At 37.7% G+C, this 23,436-nt stretch overlaps 1 pseudogene; it reads left to right on the top strand.

Annotated features, from left to right (window-relative positions):
- Positions 1-507: 507 nt before the first annotated feature.
- LOC149991801 (U1 spliceosomal RNA) lies at positions 508-644 on the top strand (annotated as a pseudogene).
- Positions 645-23,436: the final 22,792 nt, after the last annotated feature.

Below are 23,436 nucleotides of genomic sequence, written 5' to 3'. Positions count from 1 at the left end.
AAGAATATTGTTGCAGCATATATATAGTGTAAGCTGATGTAGATTTTTAAATGCTTCTCAGTTTTTGAATAAAAACATGTGCTCTTTTGAGAACATAGGTCAATAAATTATTTCCAAGAGTGAGTTTTGAAATAATTGCTTCTTTAAATTTGTTGCCCATTTTTACATTGAGTTAAGAAGTTCTTATTATAAAATATATTATGTGCATCTGCTGTTGCTAATGTTTTTCCAAATACATTTTTTATTAAACTTACAGGCATTTTTATAATTTTATATAAAGTAAAGAATACCTGAGCCCAGTTTTACTTAAGAAGGTCTAACCCGCCCTACCTGCCACATGTACTGCCCTAGATTTTCTAACAGAATGTTTACTATTTATTTTTAACATTTAAGAGTTTAGCCCACCTGAAATTTATTTGTGCATACAGTATATAAGGTTCAATTTTATTTTCTTCCAAATGCCCAGGCCAGTTAAGCCTACCCAATGTATTAAATAGTCCATCTTTCATACTTACCTGACAGGGAAGACACCATGATCACAAAGGTGGTGTTCCCAGGGCGAGGCTTATCCATTGCACTTTGGATGTGCTGACCCCTGTGATTTCCCCCAATGTGGGAAACTAGACTGCATAATTTGTGCTCTCTCTGAGTGAATGAATGAATGAATGGATGAATAGTCCATCTTTCTCCCACACTTCTCCCTTCTCTTACAGTGTACCATTCTCTCCCACAAATCCTTCTCTCCCATATTCTCCATTTTCTCCTATGATTCTCCGGTTTCTTCCACAGTTCCTTGTCTCTTCCAAAATCCCTTATGTCTCCCACAATTTTTGGTCACTCCCAAAACTTTCCCTCAATTCCTTGTATCTCCCGCAATTCTACATCTCTCTCATAATTCTTTGTTCTCAAGTTTTCCTCTCACATAATTCCTTGTTTCTCTTGCAATTCTCTATTGTCTTCCAGAATTGTTTGTCGTTACTAAATTCTTATATATGTTGGAATCTTTTTTCTGAACTTTCTACATTTTTCCACTAAACTATTTATTTATTCTTATTCAATTACCATATTAATTTGGCATTATAATATTTTCTCTCATCTGGCAAAATGTTGCCCCTTCTATTCCGATTTTTTTACAAAAAACCTGAACTCTTCTGACATCTAGTCTTCCTCCTAAGAAATAAAGCATATTTTATTCAGTTTTTTTTTAACACAAAAATTAGCCTACTGGCATTCTAACTATAATTAATTGAATTAATATATTAATTTACAGAAAATCAAGTTTTTTGTTTTGTTTTCTTTTCAGACTATCCAGACCTTGAGACCCTTGTCTTAGCTAACATTATAGACTGGTTACATGGCATGCTCTTATATCTCAGTGCCTTTGCACAACTGCTCCTTTTTCCTGGGGATCTATCTTGTTCCTTACACTTTCTTCAACCTTATTCATTCATCGAATCTTGGTTTTGGTCTCATTTCTTAGGGAAGCATTCTCTGATAATTCCAGATTGCTCTAGCTGCTCCTCTGGTGTGCTTCCAGCATCTTTTCTGCTTTCCCCTACCCAGGTAATATCAAACTTCTCCATAATTGTCAATTTGTGTTTCTTTCTCCAAAGGTTGAAAAAAACTTGAAAGCACATTCTGATTTTTATTCAACAGCATACATTCAGCAACTAGCACAGTGCTTGGTGCCTTGTAGATTATCAAAGTTTATTTATTTAGTAATGTACTAATGAATGGATAAAATAAAGGATAAACCTTTTCAGGACCAAGTTTTTTTGTACTGTCTCCTCCAAGATTAGAAGTGTCTTTTCATTTGATCAGATCTTGTTTTATGACCCTCAATTCAAATTTATAAGCCTTTTATGGTAGTTCTGAATCTTTCTAATTAGCTTTCTCTTATGAATCTTGTGTGTTTTTTCCAATAATATAAATGGAATAGTTTTTTTCAATTTCCTTTTCTAGGTACTTATTGCTAGAAAAGAGAAAAATGATTGATTTTTAAAATATATATCTTATTTTCACAAGTGAATTGAAGGAGTACATTATGTAGAGAGCTGGGGTAATAGCCCTCCAGGTAGAAGGAAAAGAGCACAGACGTGCTTAATGAGGAGGGGACATGCTTAATGAGGAAATAAATAATAAAAAGATCACCATAGCTGTAAGCAATGGGCCATGAGAATAGTGGTATAAGGTAACAGAGAAGTAGCCTTGTGGGCTGCATTGGGTTATCTATTGTTCCATAACAAATCATCTCAAAATCAGCAACTTAGAGCAATAATGAACTTTTTTTTTTTTTTTTTTTACTTCAGTCTCTGTGGGTCAAAGATTTCTCAGTCATTTAGCAGGAAGGTTTCGGTTCCTGATCTCTCTTGAGGTTGTAGTCATCTGAAGGTTTGACTGGGGCTAGAGGATCTACTTCTAAAATGGTTTACTTACAAGAACACCCGTTTATTTCCTACTTAATACCTGAAGTAAAATGCTGAAGTGTGTGCATAGTCACCTTTATCTGACTATATTTCTTTGGCTCCTATGCTAATTTTGAAAGACATGTTTTGAATATGAATCTATCTAAATGTCAGACCCTGGCTACAAATGTTATAACCACGTACATTTCTAAAGGCTGTAACTGTTCTCTTTTGGAAACACATAGCATTTATGAGATCAAGAGGACAGTAAGAAAAGAACCATGAATATTTTAAAGCAGGAAATATTGAGGGCCCTCCAGATTCTTGACAAAATATTCTTGATGAAATACTGTGTGTAGTTTCTACTCCATTGCAAACATAATAAAAGGCAGTATCTCTCAGCATGGGAACTCTGTAACAACTACCAATTTATAAAAGAGAAGCCTCATGTTTTATTAAACGGGAGTAGACTTGGCTGGAAAAAATTACGCCATCCTTAAAGAGCTTAGACTCTCCTTTCAGAATTAGGTTACATGTTTAGTCTTAGGTTAAGACCCTACAATTTACATAAATTGTTGTTCTATATATTTTTTTTGTTTTATTAAATCTATTCTTAGAAGAAGTAGAGCTGCTCTCAGTAGTCAGCTTTCTGTGGACCTTCTCTTGGTCAAACATACTGGACTTGGAGAGTAATAAATAGCTCCAGATCCAAGAGGTAAAGGCAAACACCAGGAACTATATGAATAGTGAATCAGTCAGTGAGAAGTCAATGTCTCTGATGCAAATTAAAAATTCAAGAAAATATCCAGGATCCGTCCAGCAGAACAGATGCCAAGAAAAAATGTATCAGTGTAATGAGAAGGATATCTAGATCCTTCTCATTGACTGCAGTTCTGTTTTTGAAAAAAGTCGTCCATTAGGGTCTATCAAAGCCCAGATACTACAACTGTTATAATTATCCAATTTCTTCTCTGTATAATTCCACCCTCGTCCACTTGACCTTCTGATAAATAAGATGTTTCTAGGTACACCAGGAACGGAGTACCTTGGAGAGAGAACTCTGTGGCTCAAGTCACTAGAAATGTCTACACCCCTACATAAATTAATAAAATTTTCATCTGGTTCACAAACTGGACTCCTATAAATTTTATTTTATGCTTTGCTGGAACCTGATTGCTTCCTGGAGCAGGAGGAAATGAAATGACATGCTATTGTTTCTTTTCTCTCTCATTTTATATTCAAAAGGAAAATCAATACGTTAATGTTAAAAGCACTTAAAAAGACTTTTTAAAATTATTGATAAATATGGATGGAGAAGTTTTAAATAGGAAAAAGTCTGATCATAGGACACTGCTAATGAAACAAAGTTTTAACTCATACATGTATATAATAATCTAACCTGCTAACAAGCTTTTGTAAATATGAGATGTGTTGAACTTACTTTATTTAGTAGATAACTCGTGTCTAATTAGCCAAAATTATTTGATCACAATAAATTACACAAATACAGAGTCCTTCACCCCTCGCAAATCCCCTTCTCCGTGTGCTGTAGGTAGTACTCTCTTGGTTGCAAGTGAATAAAACTCAAAGTAAACTTGTTCAAGCAGAAAGAGGGAGTTAGGGTGAAGATTTCTCACAGAATCCGAAGTCAGAAATGTGACTGGCATGGCCTTAGACACTACTAGAATAAGAGACACACTTGGTGAATTCTATCACATTGCCCTCTGCTTAGCTCTATCCTTGTCTGTTGCTGCAAAATGACTTTCTCCGTGTGATGGAAAACATGACTAACAATGAGTTCAGAGCCTTACATCTTACTTTTTCAAATATGTAAAGACAGACTGGTCCTTTCCCCCCTTTTCTGTTCTAAAAAGTTGGGCTTAGTCTCCGATTAGTCTTTGACTTGAGTCAGGTGATCATTTACTGACCAATCAGATGTAGCCATGGGTAAGCTCACGTTGTACTGCTATTGGGGGTCCTATGATAACCAAATAGATGTAAAGGCAGTTTCCAGAAGAGAGGAGCTAAGGCGATAATCCCAATATTTGTATGCTATCTTGGGTATAGGTATTTTCTTGGGTTAGATCCATAAATTCCTTCAAATTTTCTAGGGATCCTGACCTCAAATTGTTTATGGACTACTGCCTTAGTACAACATATATGCTTTAACATTCTCCTACACCAGGGCAGACAAACATATACTACCTTTAATATTTCCATACTAGATTATTATTTAAACTTTCTTAAGGCTTATACAAAGTAAATACAATAAACTCAGAAATTCTAAATTATTAAAATCAAATTAGCAACTTTATCATACCAGAGAGATACATTTAATAATCAATCTCTTGGCACTGTTTGACTTTTTCTAGTTATGTGTTATTATTCCATTTACTGTAATGGGAAGCACCAATCATGTTAAAAAAGAATCATTATTGTGTATGTGATCTTTGATTAAGGTCTAGCAATGGTAGTTCCAGGATTTATACTAGTAAGAACTAGTATAAACTAGCATGAACTATTTTGGATTGAGAACCAAAACCCAGCTAGGGAAGTCCTTGCCTCTGTCCTTGATTACTCTTAATATAGTTTATAGTTAAGGATTTCTCCCAATACCTGAGCTTCTTATGGTAATAACTTCTAAAAACTGCATCAACTCCATGACCTCCTTATTCAACTTTTATTATACAGTCTACAAAAAAAAGGATGTCTTATTGATAAACTTGGCATACACACTTGGTAAAATAGGTAGTTTTCTGTACTAACCTAAAATTGTGTCTAAAGAATATTCAAATTAAGGTAGCATATGTTGTATATAACTACACCAATTGGGAAGCATTATCTTATAATTCAGCTGTATTAGCCCAATTTATTGTCTTCATAACAGAGACAAAATTTTGAGCTTTTTCAAGCATATAGCTACGGAATTAGTAGATATGGAAGAAACACCTCATTTTTCATCAAATGTTGAAGTCACTTTGCTAAAAGATTATTTATCTGTGACTGGTAATACATGTAATATAACTAAAGTCAATGGGAAAATAGGAATCAGGTTACAAATGGTTTGGGTAGACCTCTGTCATTAAATAGGCAATTGGAGTAGGAAAGAGATCTGAAGTGAACTTGGATTTTAGACCTGGCTTTACCTCCACTCTAGTTTTGTGACCTGGTTACATGATATAACCTCTTTTGTTATCAGCTGTCAGATGAGAGTGGTAACCTCCAACTGAGCTATCTTCCCACTGTTACATCCTAAAATCTTATCTCTTTCTATCAATTAGATTATATTTGGTAGCAAATAATAAGAACCCAAAATAACTGTGGCTAAAACAAAGTAAAAATTTATTTCTCTCTCGTGTAAAAGCTGAGAAATAAGCAATCCAGGGCTGATATGGCATCCCTGCTTCACAAAGTCCCCAAGAACCCAAGCTCCTTACAACCCTAGGGTATGACCCTCATCCTTGTGATCTAAAATAGTGGCTAGAGCTCCAATCATCATACTTGTGCTTTAGGCAGCAAGATGAAGAAAGGGAAAATAAGATAGGAGGCAAAAGGCACACACTGGCCATTTTTTAAGGAAGATTCTTGGAAACTGCTACACATCATTTCTGCTAATATTCCATTGGCTGCACTAAGTTGCAAGGGAAACTGGGGGATATGTATTCTTCATTTTGGGTTATCATGCCCGCTCCCAACTACAGATGGGGAGAATGGTTACTTGGGACCACCTTGCAATATCAGTCATATACAGCATCTTTTAAAAAATCAACACTTCTAAAAGAGTAACAGTAAATCTCATTCAATATTTAGGAGTAGAGTTATCTATAGCCATAGGATTTAAGACCTTTTCTATTTTAATTCACTTCAACAAACATTTCATTTTTTCCCTTTGTCAGTCACTGTGCCAGCCTCTGGGGACACAAAACTAAATAAGTCAGGCTTAGTCCCTGTTCTTATGGGGCTTACATTAGAATGGGAAAGATCACAGATAAGTAATTATAAGTGTAACAATTGTTACATAAGCAAAAGAGGAGAGTGCTTCTGTACTTGTTACAATGTAGCCACCAATTCTTCTAGACTGTCTGGATAGGGGAAGAACATTGTATCTATTACCCACATTTGTTACAAAGACCAAAAATAAGTTGTCTAAAATGTTAACTGGTTCCTCACTCTCCTATTCTCTTTCCTGCTCTTCGTAGCAATGTTGGGAAATGGTCTGAGTTCAGCAATTTTCCATGAAACTTTAGTAAATTACTGGTCAGTTTTTACCCTGTGAGTCCAGCATGTTAAAATCTGTGTTCATCTTAACATAAAAGAGTTGAGCAATAATAGTGCCAGAGATATTAAAGAATGGGTTTCCTTGACTTTGTATTTGTGAAAGGAAGAAGACTTGGGAAAGACTGAATCCAGTGTTTTACAACTGATTGGACATATTCGGGGAAGTTTTATTGTATTGAGGACCCTCCTTTGTTAAATACTGCTTAATCAGAATTTGATATATCTCTTTTTGCTTTCTTTTAATATAATTTTATTGAAACCTCATCAAATGCATATTTGCCATTAATTACTCACTAAAAAAGCAAGCTGTCTGCTACCTACAGAATTCATGTAGTCTCACACATGTATACACATATGTGCATAAACATTATACAGAGGTTTGACAGAGTTGTATACACAGTAATGTGTTAAACACTTATGTATAGAGTATAATTTTAAAGTAATTTTTAAAATTTATTTTAGAGAGAGAGGAAAGTAGGGTGAGAGAGCAGGAGAGAAACATCGATTGGTTGCCTCTTACACGCATCCTGACCGAGACCGAACCTGCAACCCAGGCATGTGCCCTGACCAGGAACCCACAACCTTTTGGTTTATGAGCCAGTGCTCAACCAACTGAACCACACTGGCCAAGGCTGGAGTATAATTTTTAATAATGATGGAAGTTTCTTACAATGTTCTTCGTATCACTTTCCTTCAGATAGGCTACTGACTTTCATTTGGAAAAATTCTTCTTTCTTTCCCATTAAGTTGTCAAGGGGTCACATGGGTGTGGAAAGTATTTAGCTACTGTATTAACTTAAACAGTGTCCCCTCGAAATTCATGCCATCCTGGCCCCTCAAAATGTGACCTGCTGGGAAATAGGATCTTTGTAGATGAATTTAGTTAAGATGAGGTCACACTGGATTAAGAAGACCTCCTAATTCATTAACTGGTGACCTTATAAGAAGGCCATGTGAGGACACAGAGACACACAGGAAGGAACAGCATGTTAAGACAGAGGTATTATTAAAGGGATGCATTTACAAGCCAAGGAACACCAAGAATTACTGGCAACCAGCAGAAGCTAGGAGAGAAGCATGAAACACATTCTCCATCAGAATTTCCAGAAGAAACCAATCCTGCCAATAATTGATTTTGGACATCTAACCAAAAGAACTATGAGAAAAAAAATTCTTCTGTCTACATATGACATCTGGAACTGTTGTGGTCATCTTGCCACCATGATACAACAAGTCTGAGGACTGAACCAATACCTGAGAATGTCAGAGTAAAAAAATGGAAAGAGCCTGGGCTTTTAATAATATTGTCAAGTCACTGAGTTAATTAACCATGCATTCTACTTTTAGTCCTCTTATTATATAAAGTAACAATTTCCTTATTCTTTAAGCTTGCTTTAGTTGCATCTTCAGTTCTTAGAAGTCAAAAACATCCTGATAAGCCACCCCTGGAACAAATACAAAAGGTAAATACTTTAGCTTCATTTTTTGTTAACTAGCCTATTGTGCATTACTCTAAAAAGCTTAACTATTGAGATAAATAGATGAGTAGACTTGAAATTGCATGAGAAGGGAAAAATCTCTCATGCAAAGTAACTTGAAGAGAGAAAAGATTATTCATCTTCAGTCAAATGTTTTTGTGCAGATAACAATGACATCAGTGGTATTGAATTATTTAATACTCTGTTCCACAATGTCACTTATGAGCAATGTCTTTTGCAGTTCAAGATTAGGAGCATCTTAACTTTACATTTCATTTACCTTGGTCACATAGTTTTCAATTATACATTTTCCATGTTGGCTATGCTTCAATTCCTCTTCTCAATTTATTAAAACTCTTCTTTGTTGAACCTGAGCAAAATGCAACAGAAAACATGCAAATTACAAAAAACTAAAAATGAAAATAAGTAAACAATCACCCCCAAGTAAGTAACCCACAGTCTAAAATATTGGTCTTGCTGTACAAAAAAGTCAATAAAGCAAGTCAAAAGAGTGTAAAATGACCAAAAAATTATGGCAATAAAATTTGTGAATAGTTCTTTCAGATGAAAAAATATATTTAAAAGTATTTCTCTCTGAGGTGAAGGTGCTATGACATTAATGGAATTGGTAAACGAGTTTAGATGCTGAGTAGAAGCTTGAAATAGTACCAGAAAAAGGCATAGTTCAGCAGCAAGGACTCTAGGATTAGAAGGAATAAGTAAAAAGGAGCCAAGGAGGAAGATGAGATCATAAAGAACAGTCTATTTGAGGTTCAGGTCTGAGATTTGTATGGTTAAAGTGAAAACTTTTCCATTTCAGGGACTGGAATTATGTTGAAATGAACTTTGATAAAACTCACCATTCAATCTTTATGAGTATGAGCCCATAATTGCTGCCTATCCATTATATAGAACATACCCATGGAATTCTGCTGGCTGAATTAGGCATGACTCATTGGTATGTTTTTAGAACATTTAGATATATTGGTTGCTTGAACATTTCAGGCAGTGTTGTTCAAATGTACCTTAATCAGAATACTGCAGTAGTTTTCTCCATTTCTAATTAAGCACTAAAACATTACAAACCACTTAAAACATTTCATAAAATGGATTTTTGTGAATTATGTTTTATTTATTCTAAAAGAATTTGGCAATAACCTAACTAAGACAGTGTTGGCACTGTTTTTAATGTTAATGATACTCCCCTTCAATAGAAATAAATATTGACTTGGTTATTTATTCATTCACTCAACACTTATCAGCATCCCTCTGTGCAAAGCCCTGTGGTAAGCCTTGTGGGGAATATTCAGATGAATCAGGCAGGGATTCTGCTCATTCTAATATCACAGTTAACTTGGGAAGATAAAACACATACATAAATGGCTATAACATGAAATACTATAGAAAGTGTAAATGCTAAAAGAGATGTGGACATAAAATTCAGGGAGAGTGAGAGTATATTGCCATCAGAGAGGTACAGGAAAGTCTTTGTGCAGAAAGCTCATTGGTGCTGAATTCATTCCATCTTTCAAGAAAATTTTACTGGAAAGGTCCCCACCCTCACAGAAGTTGCAGTGTAACATGGAAAACAGACCAAGCAAATGAAGATTTGAGAGTGGAGTGAGTGTTCCAGTGAAAGGGAAGGAGCTTGGCAAAATCAAGAAATAGAAGTAAGGCGATGTGGGCAGAGTGTAATGAGAAAAGGGGAGAGTGATAAGAGATGAAGTCAAATGGGTAGGTAGGGTTCAAATCATATAAGACCATGTAGGCCATAGGAAAGAGTACTTTGAGAAGCCACTAAAGGATTGAGCAGGAGAGTAACAATTTGGTTTGCATTTTGAAAAGATCTCTGTGGCTGCAGGGTGGAGAAGCGATTGTAGTAAGCGTGGGAGCAAGGACACCTTTCAGGAAGCAAATAGAAGAGTTCAGATGAGAGATCATGGTGATTTAAATTCTGTTGGTAGCCAGGGAGCTAGAGGGAAGTAGACAGATTCAAGATCTATTGTGAAGATAGAGCCCAAAGGACTTCCTGATGTATTGCACATGGAATGTAAGAGGGATAGGGGAATTCAAGATGTCTCCTAGGTTTTTGGCTTATGAATGACAGTGACATTTAATGAAATTGAGAAAGCCTGCAGAGGGAGTGAGGCTGAGGGGAGAGATAAACAAACATTCTAATGTGACCATGTTAAGTTTGAGATATCTGTTGGAAATCCAAGTGGAAATATCAAGTAGACAGTTACATACACAAATCTGGAGCTCAATGGATACATTAGGGCTGCTGATATAGATCTGTGAACATTAACACACATATATGTATTTAAAGGCATGGACCTGGATAAGATCAATAGAGAAAAAATGTTGATAGAATGGAACAGAGACTGAGGACTAGGTCCTGGGGCACTTGAAAGATGGATAACCTTTTGATAGACAGAGATGAGAAGGGCATTTAGCAGGAAGAAACAAAGTAAACAAAAGCTCAGAGATAGGAGGGTGTTTAGCAGAAGTGGGGAAGCATGGATAACCCATTTAAGGAGAGTCTACAATAGATATCAAGTCTCCGATTTGGTCCACAGACTTCACTGAAGAATTACAGAAGATTTTTAATTTGTGAAGCGATTCTGCTCCTGATAATGCTCACGTGGCTCCTGTGTGACCATCTTTCTCTATATAACACTATAAACCTGGACAAGATTTTTTAAATGTTTTGTTGTTTATGCTATTACAGTTGTCCCATTTTTCTCCCTTCATCCCCCTCCACCCAGCGGACAAAATTAAAAAAAAAAAGAAAAACTACCTGAAGACACTGGACAGCAAATGAAAGCAGGCAGATCCTGAAAGGGGTCAACATTTGAAGGATAGCATCGGCTCTTAGTGAGTTTCCCATATTTATTTTACAACTTTTTGCCTGAAGGCAAGTCCCAGTCTTCACCAGGCAGGGCAGCTAAACTCTCAGTCTTATTAACTTGAAGTTAGGAGTTTAGAGTGAGGTTGGGGGTGGGCAGAAATCTCTGAATGAAGAGAAACAGAAAGGGAGTACTTTAAGTTCTGTATTTAAACTGCCTAAATTGCTGGCTGATTCTGGAAGTACACACGTGCAAGGCAGACTCCAAGAAGCATATGCAAGGTTTTTTAAAAATCTGAACCAAGATTTCAGCTGCTGCCCACCATGGGGGAGGCAGCTTGGAATTTGAGTTCAGCAAAGTTAACTGCCTGCAAAAACAAACAAAAAGTTCCTTTGGAGGAACAGAACAGAATCCAGAATCTCTAAAATGTGTCATTTACAATATCCAGGATACAATCCAAAATTATTAGTCATATAAAGAAATAAGAAAACATGACCCATACTCAAGAGAAAAAAACAATCAGTGGAGAGAACCAATGGGGATGAGCCAGATGCTGAAATAAGCAGACGTAAGGAAAATATGCTTGTAATGAATAAAGCTGAGGAGTGAACTCATCATTCTGTATCTTAGAAGAATGAATCTTAAATCATTGTATAAGATTAACTTAAGGACACAGACGCCAGAGATGGAACAGTAAGGAGGCCTTGATGAGTGAGTAGTTCTACAGATATAAGGAGAGGAAAATGGCAAAAAGTTACTTTGAAAAATATCATCTGGCTGACTATGGGAAGAAGTGACAGGAATCTGAGATGACACTGAAGTTTCAAGTATGGTTGCCTGAAAGAATGGTAGTGCCATAATAGTAATAGAAATATCAATAGAGGATATAAGGCTTGGATATTTGATGACAAATTCATCTTTCAAAATACTGAATTTGAAGTTTTAATATGATATCCCAATGAAGTATTCAAGGTAGAGCTAGGCAAACGATCAGAGTCAGTACTAGGGAGAGTGATTTCAAGTCATTCAATATAGAAGTGATCATTAAAGTCCCTGTGAAATTGGATTCAATTTCCAGGGAAGAATACATATAGTTAAAAGAAAAATAATATGTATTAGTTATCTATTGCTATACAGCAAATCAAAAATGTTTATGACAATTACCATTTTATAGCTCATAATTTTGCAGATTAGAAACTTGGGCTGAGCACCTTCCTACCTCCTTCAGGGATTGGAAAAGACATCACACAGACCTTCCCACCCCCAACCCAGTGACCTCAGTCTCTTTCCCATCACCTTCCATCTGGGCCAAGCAGAGAAGGACAATTCCTAACGACCACTGGTATAACAGCTTCTTGGTGCCTCAGTTTGCCATCTGTAAAATGGGTACCCATAGCCATTGGTGCGACACTTTGGAATGTCAAGGGGCAGAGGTGCAGAGCACAAGTCATACCAGAAACTGCTTCTTATACATTTTTGTATAAGGACTGCTTTGGAAACAGGCATGTTTCCTTCCAGGCAGTTTTAATGAGTGGGTGGACTGCATCACATGCTACACAATTCAGGGGTAAGTTTCCAATATATATCTCTGATACTAAAACAAACAAACAAAAGGCATTTATGCTAGTCTCTTGTAAACTCATTCATGTCTCTGCATCAGCTGCCAGGTCAGCTTTGCTAACAATTGTTGGAAATATGTTGAAATGGATTTTGATAAAACTCACCATTCACATATTATGAGGATGACTCCATAATTACTACCTATCCATTATGTAGAATGCACATCTTTCAGGCCTCATCTGAGATGGCTCATCTCTACTCCATATGCTCTTTCATCCTCCAATAATCTAACCTGGGCTTATTCGCATGGGTTCCAAGAGAGCAAGCAGAAGTGTACATGAGCTCTTAAAGCTCAGTCTTGGAACCAGTAGCATATTGCTTCCGTCTCATTCCATTGACCAAAGCTAATCACCAGGTTGTCCCAGATTCAAAGTAGTAAGAAAACAAACTCCACACTTCGATGGAAAAAACTGCAAAGTCACATCACAAAGGTACATGGATACAGAAAGAAAAATACTCTGTGGCTATTTTGCAATCTACCACATAGTAAAAGAACTTTGAATTTGCACACCCATGTTTCATAGAGACATTATTCACAATAACCAAGAGGTGGAACCAACCCTAAGTGTCCATTGGCAGATGAATGGATAAGCAAATTGTGGCATGTATATGCAGTGGAATATTATTCAGCCTTAAAATGGAAGGAAATCAATATTTGCTACATGTGGATGGACCTTGAACACATTATGCTAAGTGAAATAAGTCGCTCACAAAAGGCAAGTATATTCCCACTTATACGAGGTATCTGAACTAATGAAATTTATAGAAACAGGAAGTAGAATGGTGGTGGCCAGAGAGAAGATAGAAAGTATCAGTTGTTGTTTAATGAGTACAAAGTTTCAGTTTTGCAAGGTGAAAAAGTTCTGGAGATCAGATGCACAATAGTGTGAATATACGTAACACTACTGACCTATATACTTTAAAATGCATTATGTTATATGCTTGTTATCACAATTAAAAGTAAAATATTTTTAAAGTAACACTTTGGACTATCTTTCTTAAAAGGTTCTTCCCATCTTTTGAGGAGAGGAGGAAAAAGAAAACCAAAGGAAACCAATTTTGCCCAGTCCGAAACTAATGGAAACAAATCTAGCAAGAGGGCTTGAAAATGTTTCACTTCTGTCTTTAAGGACCACTATCAGATAAAGGGGTCTAGAATTTAGCCTTCCCTCGGTGGAGGAAAGAGAACAGAATCTTCTCATGAGTCTGTTTTCTCTTCTCTCCAGGTTCTAGAGTTAACATGATTCTCCAATTATCCAAGCTTATAATATCATGCTGAAAATTCCAACCCCAGACTCACCTTGTTTTTTCATTAACGCCAGCCCCATCTCCTGATGCTGGACCTCAATTCTGGTCTCTTGGCTTCACATCAAATTGATTATTCCCTATTAATAATACAGTCTACCTCCAATTCTTCTCAGAACCACAGCCCCATCTTGCTCCCAGAGAGCAGACGTTTCTGAGAGAGTGATGCATACCTACAGTGGTTTGAAAGTTCTGCTGCATTCAGGGACTTGTTTGCTGTGGGCTGTCCTTTTGCTGGCAGAGAAGGGACCCTTCTGCCATCTCAGATGTCCACATTTGCCTAATTGTGTCTTGCTCCCTGCTTGCTCACTCATCACATTCAGAATGTCTTGTGACCAGACCTGTATCCCTCCTTCTCACCTGAAGCTGCTGCAGATGTTGAAGTCAGGGAAATGGACATCCCAAGAGCTGAATGGGATACCAGCATGCACTATAATTTAAAAACCACCAAATTTCCATTCATAATCAAATTTTCATGAGTGTCTCAAAAATATATTTACAATTGGCTTGTTCAAATTGGGATCCAAACAAGGTCCATGTCTCTTTTAGTATAAAGCTTTCCCTCTTCCCCCTTTTTATTCATTCCATTGACTTGTTGCAGAAATTGGATCAACTAAACCTGAAGAATATATCATATTCAATATATTTGTCTGTTTGTTTGTTTTTTTGCTTCTGGTGTCATTTAATTTCTTTCTCTTGCCCCCTTTTTGCCTAAAACAGAAGTTAGCTCTAGTGCAGCACTGTTCAGTAGAACCCTCTGCAATGGTGGAATGTTTTATGACATGCAGTGATACTGTAGTCATGGGCTACAGGTGAAAATTGACACTTGAAATGTGGTTAGTGGGACTAAAAAACTTAATTTTTTAATTTAATTTTATTTTACTTAATTACAATTTAATAGTCATATGTGACAAGTGCTACCATATTGGTCAGTGCAGCTCTAAATAGTTTGATTGAATTAAACTTCAGGGTTTTTTGGGGAAAATGCTTCATAGGTAGTACTATTGCATGGCATAAAAGGCTTATAGTGTTTGATTGTTTCAACTCTTTTTATGCTAAGATTGATCAGTGAGTTCAGGTGACAATAGCCTAATCCTTCCAATTTCAAGTTCACTATCTACTTTTCATTTAATGGCTCTATTCATTTACAATTGTTGCCTGAATCAATTTTTTCATTATGGTGCTTTTCTAGGTCTATAATTCCTTCTACATTTATAAGCCAGTATTTTTCTATAAAGAAGTTCCATCAACTAATATTATATGGAATACCGTTTATATAAGAAAAAGCATGAAAAATTCTTACTTCTCTCATTGCTATTAATGGCTCGAGAAAAAATCAGGCTTCTCGCATCCATGCAACGGTGCTGGAATTTTATTCTAAGCTATGGAAGCCACTGTGGGTTTTAAGCAGGGAATGAACAACATGACATTTTCATTTTAGAAAGCACCCTTTGGACACAGTGTGGAGAACGGGTGAAAGTTAGGTTCCAAAGGGATCTATCACAATATAGGCCAGAGATGGTGAGAGCCTGAACATTGAGTCAGGGGTGGGGTGATGGAGTAGGAGAGTTTGGCAGAATCTAGATTAGAAAGCAGAATCAGCTGTCAAATAATGTAGAGGGCAGGATGAGAGAGAGTATGGTAGGATGACAGGCTGAACCCTAGATTTATAATTTGGTGAACAAGGTAGATAATAATGCCCCAAACCACCTTGGGAAGTACAGGAAGAGAAATAGAGAGAAGTTACTTTCTAAATGAAAAACTAAATTGGCCCAAACACGGACCTCCCAGACCGAAGGAAAGATTTAGGAAGCTATAGCATAATTTTTTCACTTCAGTCTAATAAATAACAGTGAGTGCATACTATGCTATACTATGGGGAAATTGCTCATATAGAATTGTCTGGATTCCAGAGATCTATAAGTAAAAACCAGGGGTTATTTTGCTAAAAGTGTGTTTCACCTGAAGAAATTAAATTCTAGGCTCTGTTCCTATCTATTTTCAAACATATTCCAAATATCTTTCTATTATTATTTTTCCCTATTGCTTACAGGGATATATATGTTATTTTAGAAAATCTGTAATGGTAGATACACTGGTTTCAGAAGTGAAAAATTCTATGCAAGTGTATGAGCAAAAATCTTCTCTATGGTTGTATTAGTTTGCTAGAGCTGCCATAATAAAGTACTACAAATTGGATGCTTTAAGACAACAAAAATTTATTGCTCAAAGTTCTAGGAGCTAGAAGCCAAAAATAAAGGTGGCAGTAAGGCCATGCTCCTTCCAAAACCTGTAAGGGAATCCTTCCTTGCCTCTTCCTAGCTTCTGGTGGTTTGCCAGCAATCCTTGGCATTCCTTGGCTTGTAGATCCATCATTCCAATCCTCTGTCTTTACATGGCATTCTCCCAGTGTCTCTGTCTTCACATAGCCATCTTCTTATAAGGTCACCAGTCATATTGCATTAGGGGACCACTCTGTTCAAGTATGACCTCATCTTAACTAATTATATCTGCAATGACCCTGTTTCCAAATAAGGTCACATTCTTCAGTTCTGGGTGTTAGGACTTCAACAGATTACTGTGGGAGGGGGGACATAATTCAACCCATGACAGTGGTCTAAAGACTCATTATGAACTATGGAAAAGAAAGTTTTCATTTGAAAAACTATCTTCTTTAGCATCCTTCCAAAAGCCTTATATTGCTCTTTGAAGATACTGAAACTTTTTTTTTTCAAAATGACATTCACAGAACCTTGCTGTCTCCACCAAGGTTAAATAAAACAAAGAATAAGAAAGTGATATGACATGCAGATAAGTTTAATAAAGACACTTTAAAGTACTGATCAATTATAGCTTGTGATATACATTCCTCCAAGCATTTTCCTGAAATTTTTGAAAGAATTGATTATAATTAAAAATGTGCATTCTTGATCAGAATAAAACACTAACTTTTGCTAACAAACCTATTGTCAGAATGAAACAAGATAATGCATGTAAACCATTTAACAGTTTGCAAGTACTCAGTAGCTGTTAAATGCTATCAAGAACATATATGCATATATACATAGCCCCATAGTCCATAGACACAGACAACAACGTGGTGAAGGGGAGATGCCGGGTGGAGGGGGGCAAAGGGGGGGAATGGGGGACATCTGTAATAGTGTCAACAGTAAAAATGCTACTAATATATATTTAGTATTCTTAGCAGTGCATCAATGACTAAAGAAGTTAATACATGTGAAACACTTATAATTCTGCCTGACACATAGTATATACTCATTAAATGTCTAGCTGTTACTATCAACATAACCATTATTATATAAGAGGGTAAAGTGTTCAGAACTGCCATGCTATTTCCAGTTGGTTTATTCTTGCTACATATGAACTCAACATTAAATCTAGATTCATTAGGTGGGTTTTCTTAAAATTTAATTTAATATATAAAATCCATCCCTTATTTAGCAGATAATTATGTTATTTAAATGTGATTTCTTTTTAATAAAAGCATTTCTTAATATTTCTCTGCCCCGAATTATTTATTTTACTAGCTACCAGGAACATGACTTGAAAATAAGCTACTGAAATCATAATCAAAATGTTGTTTGTTGGAAATGTTCTTCATTAACAAATATTAATCCATGCCCAGTTTTTCCAGCAACATACTTCATTTAATGCTGCCTCACTCACAGGATTTTTGTGATTGAAGCGACATATTTCCCAAGCATAGAGATTTGGGGTTCACTTGATGGTAATCAAGAAATAAGAGTTCCATTTAATTCCATAGTTTTCCAAAAGCCACTTGCCCAACTGGGGTCTGATTAATGGGCTAGTCTTAAATGCAAGTCACAAAAATAGTCAGGATATTTTTTGAAGTATGTTTTCTAGCTGCAGACTCAAATCTACATTCAAAAGCATTCATATGAACTTTAAAAAAAAGACATATCAGCCATGTTCTTAAACAACAGTTTCATAAAGTTCTGGGGTTTTATTCATAGTGATGAGTAGGAACTGATGGTCCTTGGGTTTTTGCTTCAAAATGGTTTCTGGACTGAAAAAAATTGAGAACTGCTGCTCTAACCAACCAAACTAAATTGATAGTTATATAAGGGATGGGCTGGGTGGCGGGAGCAATGGGGGAAAAATGGGACAACTGTAATTGAAAAACCAAAAAATAAAAGAAATTATATAAAAAAAAATTGATAGTTATAAAATGGGAATGTTTACCCTCTGAAGGAATACTGTATACTGTGATTTTTGGTTAATGTTAAGCCTGCCATTTTAATATCAGTTTAAAAATGAAATTTTAATGTATTATCTCTCTCTTATGAATAAATGTTTATAAACAAGAACATTTAGTGGGTACTTTCTGTTCTCGTAAAATGAAAACTAAAAAACAAACAACAACAAGAAAAAAACAACCAGTAGCTTATTGAAGCTCTGAGAATGACTTCTAAGTTCCTTGTCAAGTCTCAAAGCCCAATAATTCTTTCCCTTCAAACAACTATGAAACAAAATGACACCTCTAAGGATTAAACATTTTGGAAACCAATAAAAGAAAACATTAAAGCGTGTCTGACACAGAACTCTGCTCCATACTTCCTTGTTCCTCCCATACTCCCAACATACCTATGAGTCAGATAATGTTAACTTTGAATCATACATTTGTTAGTTTCTTTTGAGCATTACATAAACAAAGTTTTGATTATAGCCTATGAGGCAATTGACCTGTAATCATTTGCATTTCAACATATGTGGCTTGAAAAGCAGAACAGTAAGTTACCCTACATGCTCTTTTGTTGAATTTCATAGGAAGTTACTCAGTATCATTTGTGTATGTATGTGTGTTGTATGTGTGTGTGTGTGATACAAGAGTTCCCTAAAAGATTATACCATAAGAAAATGCTCACACAACAAATGGAAAGAAATAACTTTCAAGGATGAAGTATTTGAATTACATTATGTGTGCAGACCACTCACTTCCTGAAGCTGGTAACAGTAGCTCCATTTATTGAGTGTTTTCTACGAAGCAGGCACTCTGCTTAATGCTTTACAGACATTGTCTCCATTTAACCTTCCCAACATTCTATAAGGTGGTTATTATTACCCTTATTTTCAGGTAAGGAGAAAAAGGCTTATTCTGCATATATTTGTTGAGCAACTACTTTGTGCCAGACCCTGTTCTAGGCCTTCAAGTTGAAGCTTGGAGATGTAAAGGAACCTGGAGTTTGGACATAGGTCTGTCTCTGCTTTTATCATGATTCCATACTGCCTAACTGGGAAGAATGTTAAAGTAAACATTTCAAGTATTCATATCATAGAATGCCTCTCCCTTTATTCCTTACAGATTTTATTAGCATCTTTCATCACGGAAATTTATAATGGAAGGGAACCTAGAGAAGATCCTTAAATTTGAATTCTCTCAAATAGATGTAGATATTCTGTCGTCTCTTAAGATATGTGCCAATCAGGATAATATTCTTAATTTTTATTTGGGAAATTTCAAAGAAACCCCAAATTCATACACATGAATGACATGTTACCATGTATTTTGTTTCACTATTGTTTTACATGAGATAAAATTTGAGTCTAAGCTTTATCTTTCTTTCTCTCTGGAAAGAAAATTAACTAGTTTCTAGTGATTACTTTTTCTTTTTGTGTGAAAAATAAGTATGCACTCATGGACATGGACACGAGTGTGATGATTGCTGAGGAGAGGGGGTGTAAGGGGACTAAATGGTAATGGAAAAAATACAATAAAGATTAAGTAAAAAATAAATATGCTTCAGACTAGTGCAAAGGGGAAAAGCTTTTTCAGAGAGGTGATGACTACACTTAATGAGTTTTCTATAGTAGTGACAAACTCATATGTAAAAGAGCGGTGAATTTTGGATGTATGTGATAGATTGTGCCATGAGCCATAGTTAGTCATCTTGGAACTTTTCCAGACTGATGTAACTCCATTTTTTAAAACAAATGTTATTTTGTTAAGTAACATTTAAACTTGTATACAAAAGTTATAATTATAGCAGGAAATTGTTGGGGATAGAGGAGGTTAAATCTGGTTGTTCTGTCATACATCAGGAATGATTTCTTGGAAATCTAGTCCATATTTTTGACTGAGGTTTGCTGTTTCCCTTTGCTGTAGTTTCAAGCAATAACTTTCCAATATTTTGGTTCTGAGAAGTTTATCTGTATGTGTATGTGTTGGGCTGGTGATGGTGGCATAGAATCAGTAGGTGACTGAATCAGCTTTTTCTGCTGATTTTTCAGAGGAGCCCAAAAGACAGTGTAATATCATATTATATGACTTGTAGGAATACATAAAAGACTTGATGTTAAAGGGAAGTTCTAAAACAGTAGTGTCCTATAGAACTATAATGCCAGTCTTGACAAATAAGCCACATTTAGAAAGATACATCTTAGTAATATAAAAAGTAAAAAGAAACGGGCGAAAATAATTATAACACAATACTTTATTTCCCTTAATATATTCAAAATATCATTTCACCGTGTATCCAATATAAAAACTATTAAGAAGATACTTTACATTTTTTTTGTACTAAATCTTTGAAATCTGATGGGAACTGTATATTTGTAGTACATGTCAATTGCAACCAGCTAACCTTATTTTAAGTACTTAAGAGCCATGTGCGGCTAGCAGCTACCACAGCCTGCACAGGATTATACGTAGAGGCAGCTATTCTTTGAATAACTACTCTTAGAGTCTGTCTTTCTTAAACAGGTAAAAAAGCAATCTTGCTTAGGACAGTATCAGCTTCTGTGTTCAAATAGTTCCTTTTGTTGCCACCTACAAGAATAATCCCCCAGCCTCATTTGATTTCCCCAAATTCTCCCAGCCAGAGAGAGCAGTTGCACCAGTCTTGGGTTTAATAAAAAAAACAAAAACAAAAAAATACCCAGCCCTGGCTCGGTAGTTCAATTGGTTAGAGTGCTGTCCCAATACACCAAGGTGGTGGGTTCATTCCCTAGTCAGGGCACCTACAAGAATCAAACAATGAATATACAAGTGGAACAACAAATCGATGTTTCTCTCTTTCTCCCCCCCCCCACTAAAAATCAACAAAATTTTTAAAATTTAAAAAGTTTATTGTTAACCAAAAGAAAAAAATTGCTTTCTTTTTGGGGGAGGGGGCAAAGGGAGGGATAATAGTGATTTTCTAAATCAATTCACAAATATTACCAAGTTGATCCTGTGTATAAGACAGCTAGCTATTCAAGTGGTACTTCAGCCCATTATTAACAGTTTATTTAATGCTTAATTCCTGCAATGTGAACACTATTCACATTACTTTTGCAGATCGATTAACTTTGTTTTAAAAGTTATTCCTCTAGTTCTCAAGGTAAAAAAAAAAATGAATAAAATGTTGGCACTGAAATAAACTTTTCAATATACAAATAATTTTATTTCAAGATTAGTTGAATGGAGTAATTAGCATTGAACAGTGCTAGACACGCAGTAATTGTCTGAACTACGAATGTTAATTGATCACGGTTTGGAGGGGCTAATTTACCTTTAACCAAATTGACCGACTTCTTTTCGCTATAAGGAATGCAATTTGGCTTTGCAATGTAAATTTTACAAATGCAGAACAATACACAACTCATCTTCAAACTTCTGCAAGCTGGTTTTACGTCAGGAATTACGGAGAATGTGCTGAATTAGGGTCCAATCAAGTTGAATCAAGTTTGAATCAAGTTTGTTGGGGGAGGTGACAAAATCACAAGCTAAATCTTTCCCGGGCCCCCACACCACGCTGAGCCTGCCCAGATGTGGCTCGACCCTGAGCTGTCCCCCAGAGTCTAAGGCTGCGGGAGAGGAAGGGCAGCGAGGATTTTCGGCCCCGTCCTTGGGCTCCCTAAACAGATGGAGCCTCTCCATGTGGCCTGTGTCAAGGGGTGCACCTGGCGAAGGCCATAGAAAGAGCCCAACACCTAACTCTCTCCGGCCCAGCGAGAAGACTTGCGCCACCGGCCAACTAGATGTGAGACTCTAATCTCATCCTCACACCTACATTCTTAAGTAAGGCGGGGGCTCTCTGGGTGTCTGGGTCTCCGGACGATGAAAGGGAGCAATTAAAAGGCTTGAGCTGGGAGCGCAGCCGGAGACGCGCTGTGGTCGCTGGGCGTGGGAGGCCCAGGACGCCTGGACCGAGGCCTGAGGGAATGAGGGCACTGGCCAGCCTGGAGAGTTCCCTTTACTTTTTTTCCTTCTTCTTGTAGGGCGATTAGCCAATGGCTGCCCCAGCTTTTCAATCAGCCCAGAAACTTTTACACATTTCTGCCTGGGCGCAGTGAGCTCGCCAGGGTACCTGGCACGGGGCACTCGGGTCGCACCCTCTGTCTCCCGGGACCCACTCCAGATGCCCAGGCCTCTCCCTACACTTTCTCCTCGTTCTCTTGGGCGCCGCCACCGTCTGGGGATTCGGTTTCTTTAACCCAGGGCTTCCCTATCTTGTGAAGGAGTTAGAACTCCTCCCTTTCTCCCCCCTCCTCTACCCACGGCCTGCCCGATTTTTAATCTAATCTTTTATTTAAAGTCAACAGAGTAGCGGGAACCCCGGGCTCCTACAAACAAGATATTTTAGAATAATTCCCCAACCTCTGCCGACAGTTGCGGGCAGCCTTAAGGAAACTCCTTGTCTTCTCCTTGGTGAAGATTTAGGCAGCAAGGAGTGGGGGGTTTAAGGGCTCTGCGGACTTGGAGGGGGGCGACTCATGGAAGACGAATCAATTCCAAATATTAAACAAAATAACAGAAGAGCGTTGCTTTGGAGAGCCTTGGATCAAACCGAGACCCTAACCCCCAGGAGGCTCCCGGACACGAAGCCTTCAGTGTACCCGTCGTGGGAGGAGGTGTTGTGTGGGGGTGGGGATGGGGGGCAGGTGAATGCCCAGCGGGTGATGCTAGAGAGGGCGGGTCCTGGCCTTTACGGGATGTGCCCATAGACTCGGCGCGCCCACACGCACCCACAGAAGAGTCAGGCCGAAGAGACACCTCACGCCCGTTGCCGGGTCCTTGACACCGGACTGCGCCCCTTGCACCTCGCCCATCTCCCTCCCCAGCTGGGCGGGGACCAGTGTTCTCTACATCCCCAACAAGCCTCCGAGCTGCCCAGACCCAAGGCAGTTAAAGGCTCCCAGCCTTTCGCCCCTCCTGCCTTTCCCTCTTTTTCTCCTCCGCCGCCTGCCGACGCCCCCAGATCTCTGGGGCTCGCCCTTCCTGAAAGTAGGCGAGGCCCAGAAGCTAAGGCTGGGGCGAGGAAGGAGGGAGGAGCAAACCCTGGAGGCGGGGGGCGTGTCTCCCCAAGCCCCGCCCCGGGTGTGCGCGCGGTGGCGGCGGCGGCGGCGGCGGCGGCAGAGCCTTGCTCTGAGAGACAGGTACCGCTTAGGCGCCATGTTGTGAGCGGAAGTGAGGGAGCGCGCGGCGGCTGCGGGCTGCTGTTCTGCTGGGAGCGGGCGCGGGAACCGGCGGCGGGGGGCGGA

The sequence above is a fragment of the Furipterus horrens genome, unplaced genomic scaffold (assembly GCF_987537825.1).
Source record: "Furipterus horrens unplaced genomic scaffold, mFurHor1.1.pri manual_scaffold_17, whole genome shotgun sequence".
NCBI classification, from domain to species: domain Eukaryota; kingdom Metazoa; phylum Chordata; class Mammalia; order Chiroptera; family Furipteridae; genus Furipterus; species Furipterus horrens.
This window is presented reverse-complemented; position numbering and strand designations above follow the sequence as displayed.